The 23971-nt window shown below is 47.2% G+C and overlaps 1 pseudogene; it reads left to right on the top strand.

Annotated features, from left to right (window-relative positions):
- Positions 1–22003: 22003 nt before the first annotated feature.
- Positions 22004–23971, top strand: part of LOC138657141 (serine/arginine-rich splicing factor 9 pseudogene) — a 43629-nt pseudogene continuing 41661 nt past the window's right edge.

Below are 23971 nucleotides of genomic sequence, written 5' to 3' on the forward strand. Positions count from 1 at the left end.
CAGATGGTGCACAGATTTACGCTCGCGCAAGCGACGACCGATCTGAAACAGGATCATGGGGTGCATTAAAAGAGGTCTGGATACACATGATGAGAGCATTATACTGCCTCTGTACAAATCCCTAGTTAGACCGCACATGGAGTACTGTGTCCAGTTTTGGGCACCGGTGCTCAGGAAGGATATAATGGAACTAGAGAGAGTACAAAGGAGGGCAACAAAATTAATAAAGGGGATGGGAGAACTACAATACCCAGATAGATTAGCGAAATTAGGATTATTTAGTCTAGAAAAAAGACGACTGAGGGGCGATCTAATAACCATGTATAAGTATATAAGGGGACAATACAAATATCTCGCTGAGGATCTGTTTATACCAAGGAAGGTGACGGGCACAAGGGGGCATTCTTTGCGTCTGGAGGAGAGAAGGTTTTTCCACCAACATAGAAGAGGATTCTTTACTGTTAGGGCAGTGAGAATCTGGAATTGCTTGCCTGAGGAGGTGGTGATGGCGAACTCAGTCGAGGGGTTCAAGAGAGGCCTGGATGTCTTCCTGGAGCAGAACAATATTGTATCATACAATTATTAGGTTCTGTAGAAGGACGTAGATCTGGGTATTTATTATGATGGAATATAGGCTGAACTGGATGGACAAATGTCTTTTTTCGGCCTTACTAACTATGTTACTATGTTACTATGTTACTATGAATGGCCAAAGACATAGACTCATTCAAACCAGCAGTCATAGGAAAACCCACCATGACATCCTTAAGAGCCTCAGAGAGACCCTTTCTGAACAAAGCTGCCAGCGCAGATTCATTCCACAGAGTGAGTACTGACCACTTCCTAAATTTCTGACAATATACTTCTATATCATCCTGACCCTGGCACAAAGCCAGCAAATTTTTCTCAGCCTGATCCACTGAATTAGGCTCATCGTAAAGTAATCCGAGCGCCAGGAAAAACGCATCGACATTACTCAATGCAGGGTCTCCTGGCGCAAGAGAAAATGCCCAGTCCTGAGGGTCGCCGCGCAAAAAAGAAATAATAATCAAAACCTGTTGAACTGAATTACCAGAAGAATGAGGTTTCAAGGCCAGAAATAGCTTACAATTATTTTTGAAGCTCAGAAACTTAGTTCTATCACCAAAAAAACAAATCAGGAATAGGAATTCTTGGTTCTAGCATAGATTTCTGATCAATTGTATCTTGAATCTTTTGTACATTTATAACGAGATTATCCATTGAAGAGCACAGAGCCTGAATATCCATGTCCACAGCTGTGTCCTGAAGCACCCTAATGTCTAGGGGGAAAAAAAGACTGAACACAGAGCTGAGAGAAAAAAAAATGATGTCAGAACTTCTTTTTTCCCTCTATTGAGAATCATTAGCTTGGCTCCTTGTACTGTTATGTAGGCAATCCAGTAACACAGTGTGCCAGCAATCAGAGCACATACAGTGATCTGACAATAACCCAAAAACAATAGAACGAGCTCTGAGACGTGGAATCTCTGTAGACCGCAATACCTGAACCTATCCTAAACACAACTAAAGGCAGCTGTGGATTGCGCCTGACACTACCTATGCAACTCGGCACAGCCTGAGGAACTGACTAGCCTGAAGATAGAAATACAAGCCTGACTTGCCTCAGAGAAATACCCCAAAGGAAAAGGCAGCCCCCCACATATAATGACTGTTAGCAAGATGAAAAGACAAAACGTAGGGATGAAATAGATTCAGCAAAGTGAGGCCCGATATTCTAGATAGAGCGAGGATAGCAAAGAGATCTTTGCAGTCTACAAAAAACCCTAAAGCAAAAAACCACGCAAAGGGGGCAAAAAGACCCACCGTGCCGAACTAACGGCACGGCGGTACACCCTTTGCGTCTCAGAGCTTCCAGCAAAAACGAAAAGACAAGCTGGACAGAAAATACAGCAAAAAAACAAAGAAGCACTTATCTAAGCAGAGCAGCAGGCCACAGGAAAGATCCAGAAGCTCAGATCCAACACTGGAACATTGACAAGGAGCAAGGAAGACAGAATCAGGTGGAGTTAAATAACAAGGCAGCCAACGAGCTCACCAGAACACCTGAGGGAGGAAGCCCAGAAGCTGCAGTACCACTTGTGACCACAGGAGTGAATTCAGCCACAGAATTCACAACAGCACAGCCCACGTAGTATATAGCACAGCCCATGCAGTATATAGCACAGCCCACGCAGTATATAGCACAGCCCACATAGTATATAACACAGCCCATGTAGTATATAACACAGCCACGTAGTATATACAGTACAGACCAAAAGTTTGGACACACCTTCTCATTTCAAGATTTTTCTGTATTTTCATGACTATGAAAATTGTACATTCACACTGAAGGCATCAAAACTATGAATTAACACATGTGGAATTATATACCGTATTTTTCGGACTATAAGATGCACCGGACTATAAGGCGCACCCAGGTTTTAGAGGTAGCAAATAGGGAAAAAAATATTTGAAGCAAAAAAATGTGGTAAAATATTTAATAACATACTTTTATATATAATAACACCACATATAATAGTATGTTATTATGTTGGAAGCTGCGGGACCAGTGTGGTGTCTGTACAGTACTATATGAAGATGCTGGAGGGTGAGTATAAGAATGGGGGCACAGGGCTTATATTTAAAGCACCACTCCAGCACTGCAAAATAACACTGGAGTGCTGCTTTAAAATCCAATGGGAGAACTATAACTCCCAGCATGTCCTGCAGATCCTATGACATGCTGGGAGTTATAGTTCACTAAAGAAGTGGCAGAGTGCTTTATTGTGTTTTGGAAAGACTAACCTCTTAATTGTGGCAGCCAGCCACACTGTGGTGAGGTAAAAGAATCCCATGACTGCACACAGAGCCCTCCCTCTTGTTGCCTTTCCACAGCACAGGTAATGGAAGCCAGCAGATTCTAGGGTTGAAGTCTGAAGGACCTGTGATGATGTCAAGAAGAGGGAGGGCTCTGTGCTGCCATGTGATGCTCCAGCCCACCCACTTCTGATATCATCACAGGTCCTCCTTGTGCACACTGCACAGCACTTAGCTCCAGCCCAGGAAGGTACAGCTATCTCCTCTCCCCCGGACCCTGCTGCTGCTGCCTCCTCTCCCCCGGACACACGGATCTCCCCAGCTGCTGCAGGAATCAGCGCTGGGGAAGCCATGTGTGTCCCTGCTTAAGTGCAGTATTCATTTGCCTCTCCAGGCTCACAGCTGAGCTGATAGGTGGGCGGGGAGCAGCTAATGAATACTCACTGCACTTAATCATCGGGACCACATGGTTTCCCCAGCACTGATTCCAGGCAGCCCGGACATCCTGAAGTGGGATAACAGTGCGATCCCACTCACTGCTGCCCCCCTCCCCACATGCTACATCCGTACCATAAGACGCACCCACACTTTCGTCCCAAATTTGGAGGAAAAAAAGTGCGTCTTATGGTCAGAAAAATACGGTACTTAACAAAAAAGTGTGAAAGAGCTGAAATTATGTCTTATAGTCTACGTTATTCAAAGTAGCCACCTTTTGCTTTGATGACAGCTTTGCACACTCTTGGCATTCTCTTGATAGTCACCCGGAATGGTTTTCACTTCACAGGTGTGCCCTGTCAGGTTTAATAAGTGGGATTTCTTGCCTTATAAATGAGGTTTGGACCATCAGTTGTGTTGTGCAGAAGTCTGGTGGATACACAGTTGATAGTCCTACTGAATACACTGTTAGAATTTGTATTATGGCAAGAAAAAAGCAGCTAAGTAAAGAAAAACGAATGGCCATCATTACTTTAAGAAATGAAGGTCAGTCAGTCTGAAAAATTGGGCATACTTTGAAAGTGTCCCCAAGTGCAGTGGCAAAAACCATTAAGCGCTACAAAGAAACTGGCTCACATGAGGACCGCCCCAGGAAAGGAAGACCAAGAGTCACCTCTGCTTCTGAGGATAAGTCTATCCGAGTCATCAGCCTCAAAAATCGCAGGTTAACAGCAGCTCAGATTAGAGACCAGGTCAATGCCACACAGAGTTCTAGCAGCAGACACATCTCTACAACAACTGTTAAGAGGAGACTTTGTGCAGCAGGCCTTCATGGTAAAATAGCTGCTAGGAAACCACTGCTAAGGACAGGCAACAAGCAGAAGAGACTTGTTTGGGCTAAAGAACACAAGGAATGGACATTAGACCAGTGGAAATATGTGCTTTGGTCTGATGAGTCCAAATTTGAGATCTTTGGATCCAACCACCGTGTCTTTGTGCGACGCAGAAAAGGTGAACGGATGGACTCTACATGCCTGGTTCCCACCATGAAGCATGGAGGAGGAGGTGTGATGGTGTGGGGGGTGCTTTGCTGGTGACACTGTTGGGGATTTATTCAAAATTGAAGGCATATTGAACCAGCATGGCTACCACAGCATCTTGCAGCGGCATGCTATTCCATCCGGTTTGCGTTTAGTTGGACCATCATTTATTTTTCAACAGGACAATGACCCCAAACACACCTCCAGGCTGTGTAAGGGCTATTTGACCAAGAAGGAGAGTGATGGGGGCTACGCCAGATGACCTGGCCTCCACAGTCACCAGAACGGAACCCAATCGAGATGGTTTGGGGTGAGCTGGACCGCAGAGTGTAGGCAAAAGGGCCAACAAGTGCTAAGCATCTCTGGGAACTCCTTCAAGATTGTTGGAAGACCATTCCTGGTGACTACCTCTTGAAGCTCATCAAGAGAATGCCAAGAGTTTGCAAAGCAGTCATCAAAGCAAAAGGTGGCTACTTTGAAGAACCTAGAATATAAGACATTTTCCATTCTTTCACACTTTTTTGTTAAGTATATAATTCCACATGTGTTAATTCATAGTTTTGATGCCTTCAGTGTGATTGTAAAATTTTCATAGTCATGAAAATACAGAAAAATCTTGAAATGAGAAGGTGTGTCCAAAATTTTGGTCTGTACTGTAGCCATGTGGGCACCATATCCCTGTTAAAAAAAGAATTAAAATAAAAAATAGTTATATACTCACCTTCCGGTGGCCCCCGAATCCTGCCCAGGCCTTTAGCGATGCTCCTGCCAGGTCCGTTCCCAGTGATGCTTTGCGGCAATAACCCGTGATGATGTAGCAGTCTTGCGAGACTGCTACAACATCTGGGGTCATTACCGCAAAGCATTACTCAGACCGGAGTATCGCAAGGAGCGGGAAAAGCTGCCGGGGACTCCGGAAGGTGAGAATATCACAATTTTTTTTAATTATTTTTAACATTATATGTTTTTACTATTGATGCTGCATAAGCAGCATCAATAGTACAAAGTTGGTCACACTTGTCAAAAGCGGTGACGGACCCGGTAATGCTACGGGTCCGTCACAGAATGACGGCACATCGCTAGCGCATGCCCAGTATGGCATGCGTTGGCGATGCGCCCGGTAACAGGGTTAATGGCAGCATTAACTGCGTTTTGCCACGGTGTAGCGCAGTCCGTTTAACGGTCTGCTAAAACGCTATATGGGCGCTGACTGGAGGGGAGTAGGGAGGGGCCAATTCGCATCCGGACTGTGCCTGTCGCTGACCAATCAGCGATGTGGGATTTCCGTGACAGAAAAACAGACGGAAGTGGACCATAGATGATTATATATATTCATTTCAAAAACCTGACCGGCACATCCAAACATAGACTAAGTGTGAACAGGTGCTGAACCTAGAGTCGCCAACTCGTATATAGTTAAGTAAATAAGGCAGCACACTGCAGTGCTAAAACATGCAAACTTGAAAACATGAAATTTGAACTGCATTACTGCACTAGAAATATGAAAAATGAGAGCTTTTAGCGCATAAAAATGGCCAATTTTATGTGTACCTGGTAGCCCCTTTACGGCATCTCTCTTATACCAGGTCCTACGCTTGCCTTACCTCGCTGAGAATAAACGTCTCCATCTGAATGGGTACATGTGAAACCTCTTCTTAGACTAAAATTCTCTCTCTCTGTGGAGGGGCACTGGACCTGCTGTAATTAAAACACCTGAAGCTAGGAGGCGGAGTGCACGATCAGAAGGCTAAAGAATACATTTCAAAAACCTGACCGTCACATCCAAACATAGACTAAGTGTGAACAGGTGCTGAACCTAGAGTCGCCAACTCGTATATAGTTAAGTAAATAAGGCAGCACACTGCAGCGCTAAAACATGCAAACTTGAAAACATGAAATTTGAACTGCATTACTGCACTAGAAATATGAAAAATGAGAGCTTTTAGCGCATAAAAATGGCCAATTTTATGTGTACCTGGTAGCCCCTTTACGGCATCTCTCTTATACCAGGTCCTACGTTTATTCTCAGCGAGGTAAGGCAAGCGTAGGACCTGATATAAGAGAGATGCCGTAAAGGGGCTACCAGGTACACATAAAATTGGCCATTTTTATGCGCTAAAAGCTCTCATTTTTCATATTTCTAGTGCAGTTATGCAGTTGAAATTTCATGTTTTCAAGTTTGCATGTTTTAGCGCTGCAGTGTGCTGCCTTATTTACTTAACTATATACGAGTTGGCGACTCTAGGTTCAGCACCTGTTCACACTTAGTCTATGTTTGGATGTGCCGGTCAGGTTTTTGAAATGTATTCTCTAGCCTTCTGATCGTGCACTCCGTCTCCTAGCTTCAGGTGTTTTAATTACAGCAGGTCCAGTGCCCCTCCACAGAGAGAGAGAATTTTAGTCTAAGAAGAGGTTTCACATGTACCCATTCAGATGGAGACGTTTATTCTCAGCGAGGTAAAGCAAGCGTAGGACCTGGTATAAGAGAGATGCCGTAAAGGGGCTACCAGGTACACATAAAATTGGCCATTTTTATGCGCTAAAAGCTCTCATTTTTCATATTTCTAGTGCAGTAATGCAGTTCAAATTTCATGTTTTCAAGTTTGCATGTTTTAGCGCTGCAGTGTGCTACTTGATTATATATATACAGTCATGGCCAAAAGTATTAACACCCCTGCAATTCTGTCAGATAATACTCATTTTCTTCCTGAAAATGATTGCAATCACAAATTCTTTGGTATTATTATCTTCATTTAATTTATCTTAAATGAATAAACACAAAAGAGAATGAAGCAAAAAGCAAAACATTGATCATTTCACACAAAACTCCAAAAATGGGCCAGACAAAAGTATTGGCCCCCTCAGCCTAATACTTGGTTGCACAACCTTTAGCCAAAATAACTGCGACCAACCGCTTCCGGTAACCATCAATAAGTTTCTTACAATGCTCTGCTGGAATTTTAGACCATTCTTCTTTGGCAAACTGCTCCAGGTCCCTGATATTTGAAGGGTGCCTTCTCCAAACTGCCATTTTTAGATCTCCCCACAGGTCTTCTATGGGATTCAGGTCTGGACTCATTGCTGGCCACCTTAGGAGTCTCCAGTGCTTTCTCTCAAACCATTTTCTAGTGCTTTTTGAAGTGTGTTTTGGGTCATTGTCCTGCTGGAAGACCCATGACCTCTGAGGGAGACCCAGCTTTCTCACACTGTGCCCTACGTTATGCTGCAAAATTTGTTGGTAGTCTTCAGACTTCATAATGCCATGCACACGGTCAAGCAGTCCAGTGCCAGAGGCAGCAAAGCAACCCCAAAACATCAGGGAACCTCCGCCATGTTTGACTGTAGGGACCATGTTCTTTTCTTTGAATGCCTCTTTTTTTCTCCTGTAAACTCTATGTTGATGCCTTTGCCCAAAAAGCTCTACTTTTGTCTCATCTGACCAGAGAACATTCTTCCAAAACGTTTTAGGCTTTTTCAGGTAAGTTTTGGCAAACTCCAGCCAGGCTTTTTTATGTCTCGGGGTAAGAAGTGGGGTCTTCCTGGGTCTCCTACCATACAGTCCCTTTTCATTCAGACGCCGACGGATAGTACGGGTTGACACTGTTGTACCCTTGGACTGTAGGGCAGCTTGAACTTGTTTGGATGTTAGTCGAGGTTCTTTATCCAACATCCGCACAATCTTGCGCTGAAATCTCTTGTGAATTTTTCTTTTCCGTCCACATCTAGGGAGGTTAGCCACAGTGCCATGGGCTTTACACTTCTTGATGACACTGTGCACGGTAGACACAGGAACATTCAGGTCTTTGGAGATGGACTTGTAGCCTTGAGATTGCTCATGCTTCCTCACAATTTGGTTTCTCAAGTCCTCAGACAGTTCTTTGGTCTTCTTTCTTTTCTCCATGCTCAATGTGGTCACACAAGGACACAGGACAGAGGTTGAGACAACTTTAATCCATGTCAACTGGCTGCAAGTGTGATTTAGTTATTGCCAACACCTGTTAGGTGCCACAGGTAAGTTACAGGTGCTGTTAATTACACTGATTACAGAAGCATCACATGATTTTTCGAACAGTGCCAATACTTTTGTCCACCCCCTTTTTTATGTTTGGTGTGGAATTATATCCAATTTGGCTTTAGGAAAATTCTTTTTGTGTTTTTTTCATTTAAGACAAATTAAATGAAGATAATAATACCAAATAATTTGTGTTTGCAATCATTTTCAGGAAGAAACTGAGTATTATCTGACAGAATTGCAGGGGTGTCAATACTTTTGGCCATGACTGTAGATATCAGCTTACAAGTCAATATTCCAGGCTCACACAAACACAAGTCTGTTTCTTTGACCAACTAGAAATCAACACTTAAATCCAAAAGCCAACATGCAGATCAAAAGTCTATTCTTCTTGGTTTGCTAAACATGGTTGTCTGGGAAATTAAGATATAATCTGGTTTCTTCACACATCCCCTCTACCATTACACCTTGAACCCCACACTCTCCCCTGTACATTACACCATATACCCCGCAACCTCTCCTGTACCAATACACCATGTACCCCCATGACCTCCCCTGTACCAATACCCCATGTATCCCGCACCCTCCCCTGTACCATTACATTATATATCCCTTCACCCTCCCCTGTACTACTACACCATGTACCCCACCCCCCTGTACCAATACATCATGTACCATGTACCCCACCCCCCTGTACGAATACACCATGTACCCCTGCAACCTCCCTTGTACTATTACCCCATATATACCGCACCCTCAGCTGTACTATTACACCATGTACCCCCGCAACCTCCCCTGTACCATCTATATATATAATTGTCTAAGGGTTTTTCCGTCTGTCTGTCTTTCTGTCTGTCTGTCTTTCTGTCTGTCTGTCTGTCTGTCCTGGAAATCCCGCGTCTCTGATTGGTCGAGGCCGCCAGGCCTCGACCAATCAGCGACGGGCACAGCATCGACCAATCAGCGGCCTCGACCTGGCGGCCTCGACCAATCAGCGACGGGCACAGCGACGATGATGTCATAAAGGACTTAGATATCCCGCGTCTGATTGGTCGAGGCCGCCAGGCCTCGACCAGTCAGCAACGGGCACAGTATCGACGTAGATGTCATAATGGTTGCCATGGCGACGATGATGTCCTAAAGGTTGCCTCGACCAATCAGCGACGGGCACAGTCTGCCGCGAATTCTGGAATCATCATTGTCCATATACTACGGGGACATGCATATTCTAGAATACCCGATGCGTTAGAATCGGGCCGCAATCTAGTTACACAATATATTCCTTCACCCTCCCCTGCACCATTACACTATGTACCTCCGCACCCTCCCCTGTCCTATTGCACCATGTATCCCACACCCCCCCTGAACCATTAAAGCATGTACCCCGCATTCTCCCCTGTACAAGGACACTATATACCCCCGCACCCTCCCCTGTACGATTACATTACATATAAACCCCCTCACCTTCCCCTGTACCATTACACCATATACCCCACACCCTCCTCTGTACCATTACACCATGTACCCCTGACCCTGCCCTGTACAGATACATTATATACCTCCAAACCCTCCCCCGTACCATTGTACTAGTACTATATACCCCCACAACCTCCCCTGTACCATTGTACTATATACCCCTGCAACCTCCCCTGTACCATTACATTACATATATACCCCACACCCTCCTCTGTACCATTACACCATGCACCCCTCACCCTGCCCTGTACAGATACATTATATATCTCCAAACCCTCCCCTGTACCATTACGCTATACACCCCTGCACCCTCCTCTGTAATATTACACAATATACCCCCTCACTCTCCCCTATACTATTACACTATATACTCCAGCACCCTCCCCTATACCATTACACTATATACCCCACACCTTCCCCAGTACTATTACAATATATACCCCTGCACATTCCCCTATACCATTACACTACGTATATATACCCCCTCACTCTCCCCTATACTCTTACACTATATACCTCCGCACCCTCCCCTGTACCATTACCCCGGACCCTCCTCTTTACTATTACACTATATACCCCTGCACCCTCCCCTGTACCATTACAGTATATACCCCCGCACCCTCCCCTATACTATTACACTATATACCCCCGCACCCTCCCCTTTACTACTACACTATATACCCCCGCACCCTCCCCTGTATTATTACACTATATACCCCCGCACCCTCCCCTGTACTATTACACTATATACCCCCTCCCCTCCCCTGTACTATTACACTATATACCCCCGCACCCTCCCCAGGACAGGTACACTATATACCCCCGCACCCTCCCCAGGACAGGTACACTATTTACCCATGCACCCTCCTTTGTACTATTACAATATATAACCCTGCACCCTCCCCTGTACCATTACATGATGTACCCCTTACACTCCCCTGTACTATTACACTATATACCCCCGCACCCTCCCCTGTACTATTACACTATATACCCCCGCACCCTCCCCTGTACTATTACACTATATACCCCCTCCCCTCCCCTGTACTATTACACTATATACCCCCTCCCCTCCCCTGTACTATTACACTATATACCCCCGCACCCTCCCCTGTACTATTACAATATATAACCCTGCACCCTCCCCTGTACCATTACATGATGTACCCCTTACACTCCCCTGTACTATTACACTATATACCCCCGCACCCTCCCCTGTACTATTACACTATATACCCCCGCACCCTCCCCTGTACTATTACACTATATACCCCCGCACCCTCCCCTGTACTATTACACTATATACCCCCTCCCCTGTACTATTACACTATATACCCCCGCACCCTCCCCTGTACTATTACAATATATAACCCTGCACCCTCCCCTGTACCATTACATGATGTACCCCTTACACTCCCCTGTACTATTACACTATATACCCCCGCACCCTCCATTGTACTATTACACTATATACCCCCGGACCCTCCCCTGTACTATTACACTATATACCCCCTCCCCTCCCCTATACTATTACACTATATACCCCCGCACCCTCCCCTGTACTATTACACTATTTACCCCTGCACCCTACCCTGTACTATTACACTATATACCCCCGCACCCTCCCCAGGACAGGTACACTATATACCCCCTCCCCTATACTATTACACTATATACCCCCGCACCCTCCCCTGTACTATTACACTATATACCCCCGCACCCTCCCCTGTACTATTACACTATATACCCCCGGACCCTCCCCTGTACTATTACACTATATACCCCCGCACCCTCCCCTGTACCATTACACTATATACCCCGCACCCTCCCCTGTACTATTACACTATATACCCCCGCACCCTCCCCCGTACTATTACACTATATACCCCCGGACCCTCCCCTTTACTATTACACTATATACCCCCGCACCCTCCCCTGTACTATTACACTATATACCCCCTCCCCTCCCCTGTACTATTACACTATATATCAGAAAAGAAAAAGCAACGAAGATCAGCTCACCTCCTCTCAGGCCCAGCGCACGGATCATGCAGTGCAGCAAGTAGTTTGAAGAAAAAGCAGAAGTCCAGCGCGGGTGATGTCCATAAAAAATACCTTTTATTCCATATTCGTTAAAAGCACATAAATCCAAAGTCCATCTTCATATCCATAGACACAAAAACGGGTGATTCATACCAGTGACAGTCACAGGCTTAAAGTGCATTAAAATCATACGCGTTTCAACGGTCGTGCCGCCTTACTCATTGTGATCACTATATACCCCCGCACCCTCCCCAGGACAGGTACACTATTTACCCCCGCACCCTCCCCTGTACTATTACAATATATAACCCTGCACCCTCCCCTGTACCATTACATGATGTACCCCTTACACTCCCCTGTACTATTACACTATATACCCCCGCACCCTCCCCTGTACTATTACACTATATACCCCCGCACCCTCCCCTGTACTATTACACTATATACCCCCTCCTCTCCCCTGTACTATTACACTATATACCCCCGCACCCTCCCCTGTACTATTACACTATATACCCCCGCACCCTCCCCAGGACAGGTACACTATATACCCCCTCCCCTCCCCTGTACTATTACACTATATACCCCTGCACCCTCCCCTGTACCATTACACTATATACCCCCGCACCCTCCCCTGTACTATTACACTATATACCCCCGCACCCTCCCCTGTACTATTACACTATATACCCCCGCACCCTCCCCTGTACTATTACACTATATACCCCCGCACCCTCCCCAGGACAGGTACACTATTTACCCCCGCACCCTCCCCTGTACTATTACAATATATAACCCTGCGCCCTCCCCTGTACCATTACATGATGTACCCCTTACACTCCCCTGTACTATTACACTATATACCCCCGCACCCTCCCCTGTACTATTACACTATATACCCCCTCCCATCCCCTGTACTATTACGCTATATACCCCCGCACCCTCCCCTATATTATTACACTATATACCTCAGCTCCCTCCCCTATACTATTACACTATATACCCCCGCACCCTCCCCTGTACTATTACACTATATACCCCCGGACCCTCCCCTGTACTATTACACTATATACCCCTGCACCCTCCCCTGTACTATTACACTATATACCCCCGCACCCTCCCCTATACTATTACACTATATACCCCCGCACCCTCCCCTGTACTATTACACTATATACCCCCGGACCCTCCCCTGTACTATTACACTATATACCCCCGCACCCTCCCCTGTACTATTACACTATATACCCCCGCACCCTCCCCTGTACCATTACATGATGTACCCCTTACACTCCCCTGTACTATTACACTATATACCCCCGCACCCTCCCCTGTACTATTACACTATATACCCCCGCACCCTCCCCTGTACTATTACACTATATACCCCCGCACCCTCCCCTGTACTATTACACTATATACCCCCGCACCCTCCCCTGTACCATTACATGATGTACCCCTTACACTCCCCTGTACTATTACACTATATACCCCCGCACCCTCCCCTGTACTATTACACTATATACCCCCGCACCCTCCCCTGTACTATTACACAATATACCCCCGCACCCTCCCCTGTACTATTACACTATATACCCCCGCACCCTCCCCTGTACTATTACACTATATACCCCCGCACCCTCCCCAGGACAGGTACACTATATACCCCCTCCCCTCCCCTGTACTATTACACTATATACCCCTGCACCCTCCCCTGTACCATTACACTATATACCCCCGCACCCTCCCCTGTACTATTACACTATATACCCCCGCACCCTCCCCTGTACTATTACACTATATACCCCCGCACCCTCCCCAGGACAGGTACACTATTTACCCCCGCACCCTCCCCTGTACTATTACAATATATAACCCTGCGCCCTCCCCTGTACCATTACATGATGTACCCCTTACACTCCCCTGTACTATTACACTATATACCCCCGCACCCTCCCCTGTACTATTACACTATATACCCCCGCACCCTCCCCTATACTATTACACTATATACCCCCGCACCCCCCCTGTACTATTACACTATATACCCCCGCACCCTCCCCTGTACTATTACACTATATACCCCCGCACCCTCCCCTGTACCATTACATGATGTACCCCTTACACTCCCCTGTACTATTACACTATATACCCCCGCACCCTCCCCTGTACTATTACACTATATACCCCCGCACCCTCCCCTGTACTATTACACTATATACCCCCGCACCCTCCCCTGTACTATTACACTATATACCCCCGCACCCTCCCCAGGACAGGAACACTATTTACCCCTTACACTCCCCTGTACAGGTACACTATATACCATAGCACCCTCCCCTGTACTATTACACTATATACCCCCGCACCCTCCCCTGTACCATTACATGATGTACCCCTTACACTCCCCTGTACTATTACACTATATACCCCCGCACCCTCCCCTGTACTATTACACTATATACCCCCGCACCCTCCCCTGTACTATTACACTATATACCCCCGCACCCTCCCCTGTACTATTACACTATATACCCCCGCACCCTCCCCAGGACAGGAACACTATTTACCCCTTACACTCCCCTGTACAGGTACACTATATACCATAGCACCCTCCCCTGTACTATTACACTATATACCCTTGCACCCTCCAGTGTATCATTACACTATATACCCCTGCTCTCTCCGCTGTACCATTACACTATATACCCCCGCACCCTCACCTGTATCACTCTGTAGATCCCCGCACCATCTTTTAGACTCTTTCTTTCTCACACATTTGCACTCTGTGTTTTGTCCCTGGGACCCACATTATTAGATTGTCAGTCTGTGTAAGTGATACAGGGGTCTTATCTCTGCCCCCTCCGTCAGGCTCCCAGGGGTGGGGGTGAAATCTGGGGTTGTATGGGGGCCACAGACGACATTTTTCTTCTTCTGTCTCATTTGAGCTCATATTTCCAGATTCTCCTCACATCCTCCATCCGTCATCCACAGGTAACATGGCCGGGGGAGGGGGCGCTGACAGAGGGGCTTCAGCGACTTAACTCCTTCATGATGGCAGACTGATTTCATTATCTCACTAACATGATATGTGAGGAGATGAGACCCCACAGATCAGAGAGGCTTCTGAACATCAAATTCACAGCCAAATTCTACAAAACCTGAAATTGTCCATGAATGGCGTGAAACAAATGGATACTGCCTAGCACTGAAGCCAAAATCTATGGAGGCCCATGTCATGTCCAATGTGCTCTCCTGTACAGGCGTATATGTACTGTTTATATATGTACTAGATGTTGGCCCGATTCAAACGCATCGGGTATTCTAGAATAGAATAGACAATTAGACCCTTAGACAACACAATGGCGGCACTTGACAGCAGTGGAGGACAATCATGATTCCAGAATTCGCGGCAGACTGTGCCCGTCGCTGATTGGTCGAGGCCTGGGAGCCTCGACCAATCAGCGATGCGCACAGGCCAGCCGACCTCGACCAATCAGAGACTGTGCCCGTCGCTGATTGGTCGAGGCCGCCATCAGCGACGCGGGATTTCCAGGACAGACAGACAAACCCTTAGACAATTATATATATAGATTTGGATCCTCCATCACAGGCCAATCCTCCATCACAGGCCTCACACACAGGTCGATCCTCCATCACAGGCCTCACACACAGGCCGATCCTCCATCACAGGCCTCACACACAGGCCGATCCTCCATCACAGGCCGATCCTCCGTCACAGGCCTCACACACAGGCCGATCCTCCATCACAGGCCGATCCTCCGTCACAGGCCTCACACACAGGCCGATCCTCCATCACAGGCCTCACACACAGGCCAATCCTCCATCACAGGCCGATCCTCCATCACTGGCCTCACACACAGGCCGATCCTCCATCACAGACCTCACACACAGGCCGATCCTCCATCACAGGATGATCCTCCATCACAGGCTTCACACACAGGTCGATTCTCCATCACAGGCCGATTCTCCATCACAGGCCGATCCTCCATCACAGACCGATCCTCCATCACTGGCCTCACACACAGGCCGATCCTCCATCAAAGCCTCACACACAGGCCGAACCTCCATCACAGGAAGATCCTCCATCACAGGCTTCACACACAGGCCGATTCTCCATCACAGGCCGATTCTCCATCACAGGCCGATCCTCCACCACAGGCCGATCCTCCATCACTGGCCTCAAACACAGGCCGATCCTCCATCACAGACCGATCCTCCATCACAGGCCTCACACTCAGGCCGAACCTCCATCACAGGCCGATCCTCCGTCACAGGCCAATCCTCCATCACTGGCCTCACACGCAGATCCTCCACCATCACATACCACAGACATGGTGGGTGTCATAGTAACACACGCTCCAGAGGGCGCTGAGCACAAGAGGAAAGAGCAATCTACGAGGAAAGGAGAACACTGAGCACAGGAGCTTACAATCTATGAGGAGAGGACATTGAGCAAAAGAGCTTATAATCTGTGAAGACAGAGTGTCAGGACCAGCTACCTGACTGACACTCACCGGCAACAGTGCAGGAGGCTAGCCTGGTCGTCTGGTGCCAGGGACAGCCTGTGACACCGAGGAGCTGTGAACGAGAGCGGTAGCAGCGGTGCTGCAGGGGCTAGCCATTCTCCAGAGCAGGCAGACAGGACCTGCGGTCACGTGACCGCGTGTCAGAGGGAGTGGGCGGAGCTTAGCACCCCTGTTTGAGCCTGCAGCGCGGGGCTGCAGTGGCTTTGGGAGAAAGTGTAAGAAGGAGAGGAACCCCCAAGGATGTTAAAAAAGATGACAGGAAAAAACGTGGTCATACAAGCCAAGGTCATACACAGAGAGGTCGGTGCAGTACACAGGGGCAGTCAGAAGAATAGTCAAGACGTAGCAAGAGATCAGAAATCCAAAACGGACAATAGACGATACAGAAACGGCAGGCAGGAATCACAGCAGGGACGAAACCAGATCAGAAACCAAACATACAAACAATAGTACATGCAAAGAGCAGAGGCACACCAGGGTCAGACACACTCAGCCAAGTGTCAGAGTATAAACGACAAGGATTGACCTCACAGTGAGGCTTTAGAAAGCCTCCCAGGACCCAGAAAGTGGCCATCCGAGTTAACCCTGCAACTACCTGACCTGAGGGCCCAGTAAACCATTACAGTACCCCCTACTTAATGGGGGCCTCTGGACCCCCAGGTTTCTCAGGATTCCGAGCATGGAATGCCTGAACCAGACGGTCAGTGTGTACCGATCTGGCCGGCACCCAAGAGCACCAGGTACTGTAAAGACTCCCGAACCCGTCAGAAGTCTACAATATGTTGTATCTCAAATTCCATATGTACATCGACCAAGACTGGGGAGGGAACAGCACCTGGATCTTCTACCACCGATCCCTGCAGCCACTTTTACTACACAAAAAGATGACTGATATGAAGGTGGAGGAGGGGATGAGAAATTGGATAACTGACTACCTATCAGATCGGCCACAGTTTGTACAGATGGGAGCAGTGGTGTCAAGCAGATTATTGAGCAGTGTAGGTGCCCCCCAGGGAACGGTGCTTGCGCCCTTTCTATTCACACTGTATACTTCAGACTTTCAGTATAAACCTGAACTTTGCCACCTTCAGAAATTTTCGGATGACTCCGTGGTTGTGGGATGCATTAGGGGGGATCAGGGGGATGAGGAATATAGAAGGGTGGTGTCGAATTTCGTGGATTGGTGCAATGGTAACTATCTACAACTAAATGTTAAGAAAACCAAGGAGTTGGTGGCCAACTATAGCAGGATTAAGTTGGAATGCTTACCGATCACTATTGCTGGTCAGGAGGTCGAGCAGGTGGAGAGGTACAAATATTTGGGGGTCCATTTGGATAGTAAACTGGACTGGAGATGCCACTCAGAGTTTGTCTACAAGAAGGGGATGAGCAGATTGTATTTCCTAAGGAAACTGAGGTCTTTTAATGTGTGCAGCAAAATGTTAGAAATGTTCTACCAGTCTGTGGTGGCAAGTGCCATCTTTTTTGCAATCACGTGCTGGGGTAGTAGTGTGCGGGCCTCTGATGCTAATAAGCTGAATAAGATTATCAAGAAGGCAAGTTCTGCTGGGGGCTGCAAGCTGGACTCTTTTGGGGAGGTAGTGGAGAAAAGAACTCTGAGAAAGTGTATGGCGATTATGAACAATAATGCACATCCATTATATGAGCTATTCATGAGACAGAAGAGCACCTTCAGTAACCGGCTAATACTTCTGAGGTGTAAGAAGGAAAAATATAGGAAATCGTTTGTGCCAACTGCCATGGGAATGTACAACAATAACATTAGGGTTAAACCACCAAGGTGAATGTCTACTTATTTCTCTACATTTCAGTTCACTCGTTGTGTATGTCCTATTCTAATGTATAATGTATAATGTTCTTCTGTCAACTCCACTGTCATGTCAACTATGTCATTCCTTTATGATTTTTATGATTTGATTTAAGTTGTGCTGCTGTGATACCATAATTTCCCATGGGATCAATAAAGTGTATCGTATCGTATTGTATCGTATCGTAAGGGTTTAAGCAAGGATCTATGGAATACATTGTGGAGTTTGAAAGAGGGAGGGAGGCGAAGATGATACACCACTGGGTTAACTACCTCAATGATCTCGTAGAGACCGATGAACTTAGGTCCCAGATTGGCAGAGGGCAAACGGAGACTTATGTTCCGCGTAGAGAGCTACACCTTATCCCCAAACAGAAAAACCTGAGCAGAGTCCCTTTTTTTTAGCCGCAAAATGCTTATAATTCTCCTGAGCCCTGGAAATATTTAGCCAAACTTTTGACAATAACTCCCTGATTCGGTTGACACAGTCCTCAGCTCCTGGACAGTACAAATCTAATCGCGAGAATTCACCAAAATGGAGGTTCAGTCCACAATTAATAAAAAATGGTGACCTACCGGTTGATTGATTGGTACAGTTGTTGAAGGCGAACTCTGCTAACGGTAGGGCATCAACCAGTCGCTTTGCACAGCAGAAGAATTTGTTCAAGCGACTGGTTGGTGCGCTCCGTCTGCCCGTTACTCTCCAGGTGGTAAGCTAAGGAAAAAGACAAAGATATCCCCAACCTTTTGCAAATAGCCTGCCAAAATTTAGCCACAAATTTTGCCCCTCTATCAGATACAATGTTCATAGGAACCTCATGTAACCATACAATTTGTGAGAGGAAATGCTTAGCGAGAGTCTCTGCTGAAGGTAGACTTGCCATAGGTGGAAAATGCGCTAACTTAAAAACCTGTCTATGACTACCCAAAATACCGTGTTACCCCGGGATGCAGGAAGGTTGGTAATGAAGTCCATGGACATGTGAGTCCATGGTCTTCCTGTAATTGATAAAGGCATCAATTCCCTGGCCGGCCGGCAATGAGAGTTCTTAGAATGGGCGCATACCCACACACAGAGACATGCTTCTTAATATCCAAAACCATTAAAGGCCACCAAAAGACTCATGCTACTGCCTCACACGTGGCAGAAATGCCTGGGTGAGCACTCAGTTTTGAATCATGGAACTCTCGCAGGAGCTTGGTACGAAATTGCTGAGGAACAAACAATTTGTTTTCGTGCTTTGACCATGGAGCTAAAGATTGAGCCCCCACAATCTCCCGCTCCAATCCCGATGACACTTTGTCTATAACGATATTGGGTTGATGAATGGGGGACGGCGGATCAGGGGCGGAAAGCGGCTCAAAACTACGTGAGGAAGCATCAGCTTTCAAGTTTTTAGACCCTGGACGAAATGCTATTGAGAATTGGAATCTGGAAAAAAAAGTGACCAACGGGCCTGCCTAGGAGTCAGTCTTTTAGCAGATTTGATATACTCTAGGTTTTTGTGGTCAGTGATGACCGTGATGGGGTGAGCCGCCCCCTCCAAAAAATGCCTCCATTCCTCGAATGCCAACTTAATTGCTAAGAGTTCTCTAATACCAACGTCATAATTCCTTTCACCCTGAGAATTTTTTTTTTGAGAAATAGGCACAAGGTTTGAGGTTAGTCAGAGAAGCAGGTCCCTGTGACAACACTGCCCCCATCCCAACCTCCAAAGCTTCAACTTCAACCACAAACAGCTTGGATGAGTTGCACCAGAACAGAAGCAGATGTGAAACAGTTTTTCAAAATTAAAAAGATTGTTTGGCTGACAGGGACCAATCAGCCCCTTTACATGTGAGATCCGTGAGGGGTTTTACAATCTGAGAAAAACTTTTGATAAACCTGCAATAGTAATTCGTGAATCCCCAAAAATACTGGAGTCCTCTAAGGTCCCGAGGCTGGACCCACTCCATAATGGCTTGCACCTTCTTGGGATCCATACGAAACCCCTGTGGAGAGATTATGAGACCCAAAAATTATAGCTCCTGAACAAAAAAAGAACATTTCTCCAGTTTAACAAATAATTGCTTTTCCCTGAGTCTTTGAAACACTGTTTTAACGTGTGATAAATGAGAATGTCTGTCAGAGGAATATATCAGGATATCATCCAAGTAGATCACAACAAGCGACAAATGAGGTCCGAAAAAACTACATTGATGACATTTTGAAACACAGCTGGGGCATTGTTGAGACCGAAGGGCATCACCAGATTTTCAAATAACCCCTCCGATGTAAGAAATGCAGTTTTCCACTCATTCCCTTCCCGTACTCTCATCAAATTATAAGCTCCTCTGAGGTCCAATTTCGAAAACCACTTGGACCCAGAGAGCTGGTTACAGAGATCAGGAATCAGAGGGATGTGTGCCTGACTGTGATTTTATTAAGTTCTCTAGGAAGGGATGTAGGCCACCATCCTTCTTTTTAACAAAGAAAAACCCTGCAGTTATTGGGGACACTGAAGGTCTTATATGCCCCTTACGAAGACTTTCAGCAATGTATTGCTTCATAGCCAGGCGCTCCGGGCCTGACAACTTAAATAGATGGGCTTTGGGCAATGTGGCTCCAGGAATAAGATCAATAGCACAGTGAAATGGCCTATGTGCGGGCCAGAGAACATGTCCTCAAAGTCTTTTAGGTACTCTGGAACACCCTCCAGACTAAAAGAAGACACCGAGAAAGGTTTTGCAAGTTTCAGACAACAAACAGGTTTATAGCAACAATCGACACATTTGGATCCCCATTTAATAATCTCCCCTGTTTCCCAGTCAATCACCGGGTTGTGGCATTGAAGCCATGGCATGCCCAGCACTAGCCCTGCGGGCAATTTGTCCATAACAAAACATTCCATCTCTTCTCTCTTGTGGGAAGAACCGATCTGTAAAGAAAACCTTTTGAAAACATTGCTTTTCCGTTGCAATAAAGGACTATTTTTAGGACGGTGAGTGCTCTCAGTTTTCTTCTTTCATTGGGATTTTCCTGCACACTTTTTTCAGATTGAGCACCCGATCCTTTTGGGGCGTTTATGGCACGTGGCTGTGGTGTGAGACGCAGTGAACCCTTGTTGCGGTGGTGCGGATTCTTTGCTCTTTTTTTGTTGTGGTTGGACTTTTTCTGTATCGGACACACTGTTTTGGTCACCTGCAACGCCTCTACACACTTGTAATTATTTACCAGCTGCTGAGTCCCATGGTGGAGTCTGATGCCTTGCCTCTGTCCCACGGACTATCGGCAGGAAGGGAGAATGTGGACTCGTATTTCTCAGAATGTGAACTGCATGACCATGTTTTTTCTTTGAGCACTAAAGCTTAGGAGTTTAAATTATTCACTGTTGCGGAAAGAGAGGTTAAAGGGACACTGTCACCTGAATTTGGAGGGAACAATCTTCAGCCATAGGGGCGGGGTTTTGGGGTTTTTGATTCACCCTTTCCTTACCCGCTGGCTGCAATATTGGATTGAAGTTCATTCTCGGTCCTCCATAGTACACGCCTGCGCAAGACAAGATTGCACCTTGCGCAGGCATGTACTACAGAGGACAGAGAATGAACTTCAATCCAATATTGCAGCCAGCGGGTAAGGAAAGGGTGAATCAAACACCCGAAAACCTCGCCCCTATGGCTGAAGATTGTTCCCTCCAAATTCAGGTGACAGAGTCCCTTTAACCTGTTCTGGACCAATAATTCTCTCAAATCTTATAGTGACTGTGGAAGAGTTCCGCGCGGACTGAGAGATTTTAAAGAAATGTCCCAGTTCAAAGACAATAAGCAGTTTGTCATGAGCTGGGAGAAAATCTTGCTGAAATGTTCGCAGGATTTACTCCAGTTGGTGCTTCAGCAAAATATGAGCAGCTATGAAATGGTTAAAAATGAATTAAGTAAAACTAAAGAGGATCTTAACCCCTTCCCGACCTTTGACGCACCGTATGCGTCATGAAAACCTGTGCCAATCCGACCTGTGATGCAGCATATGCGTCATGGCCGGATTGGGCTCCTGCAGGCCGGGTGAAAGGGTTAACTGTAATTTCACCCGATCTGCAGGGACAGGGGGAGTGGTACTTTAGCCCAGGGGGGGTGGCTTCACCTCCCCCCCCCCCCCCCCCCCGTGGCTACGATCACTCTGATTGGCTGTTGAAAGTGAAACTGCCAATCAGAGCGATTTGTAATATTTCACCTAAAAAACTGGTGAACTATTACAATCCAGCCATGGCCGATGCTGCAATATCATCAGCCATGGCTGGAAACACTGATGTGCCCCCCCCCCCACCCCACCGATCGCCCCCCCAGCCCTCCGATCTGTGGTCCGCTCCCCTCCGTCCTGTGCTCCGCTCCCCCGTCCTCCTGTCCGCTCCCCCCGTGCTGCAATCCCACCCCCCGTGCTCCAATCCAACCCACCCGCACTCCGATCCACCCCCCCGCACTGCGATCCACCCCCCCGCACTGCGATCCACCCGAACGTGTTCCAATCCACCCCCCCCGTGCTCCAATCCAACCCCCCCGCACTCCGATCCACCCCCCCGCACTGCGATCCACCCCCCCGCACTGCGATCCACCCCCCGTGCTCCAATCCACCCCCCGTGCTCCAATCCCACCCCGTGCTCCGATCCACCCCCCCGCACTGCGATCCACTCCCCCCCCGCACTGCGATCCACCCCCATGCTCCGATCCACCCCCACATGCTCCCCCCCCCACCCCATCATACTTACCGAGCCTCCCGGGGTCCGTCCGTCTTCTTTCCTGGGCGCCGCCATCTTCCAAAATGGCGGGCGCATGCGCAGTGCGCCCGCCGAATCTGCCGGCCAGCAGATTCGTTTCAAGTGCATTTTGATCACTGCGATAAAACTTTACAGTGATCAAAATAAAAAAAATACTAAATGACCCCCCCCTTTGTCACCCCCATAGGTAGGGACAATAATAAAATAAAGACATTTTTTTTCTTCCACTAAGGTTGGGATTAGGGCTAGGGTTAGGGTTAGGGGTAGGGTTAGGGTTTCGGTATGTGCACACGTATTCTGGTCCTCTGCGGATTTATTGCGGATATACCGCGGTTTTTCTGCGCGTTTCACTGCGGTTTTACAACTGCGGTTTACTATTGGAGCAGTTGTAAAACCGCTGCGGAATCCGCAGAAAGACGTGACATGCTGCGGAATGTAAACCGCTGCGTTTCCGTGCAGTTTTTCTGCAGCATGTGCACAGCGATTTTTGTTTCCCATAGGTTTATATTGAACTGTAAACTCATGGGAAACTGCTGCGGATCCGCAGCATTTTCCGCAGCGTGTGCACATACCTTTAGAATTAGCCTATGTGCACACGGTGCAGATTGGCCACTGCGGATTCGCAGCAGTGTTCCATCAGGTTTACAGTACCAAGTAAACCTATGGAAAACCAAATCCGCTGTGCCCATGGTGCGGCAAATACAGCGCGGGAACGCTGCGTTGTATTTTCCGCAGCATGTCAATTCTTTGTGCGGATTCCGCAGCGTTTTACACCTGTTCCTCAATAGGAATCCGCAGGTGAAATCCGCACAAAAAACACTGGAAATCCAAAAAAAACGCAGTGCCTTTTACCCGCGGATTTTTCAAAAATGGTGCGGAAAAATCTCACACGAATCCGCAACGTGGGCACATAGCCTTAGGGTTAGGGTTGGAATTAGGGTTGTGGTTAGGGGTGTGATTAGGGTTACGGGTGTGTTGGGCTTAGGGTTGTGATTAGG

Source organism: Ranitomeya imitator, chromosome 1 (assembly GCF_032444005.1).
Source record: "Ranitomeya imitator isolate aRanImi1 chromosome 1, aRanImi1.pri, whole genome shotgun sequence".
NCBI lineage: Eukaryota > Metazoa > Chordata > Amphibia > Anura > Dendrobatidae > Ranitomeya > Ranitomeya imitator.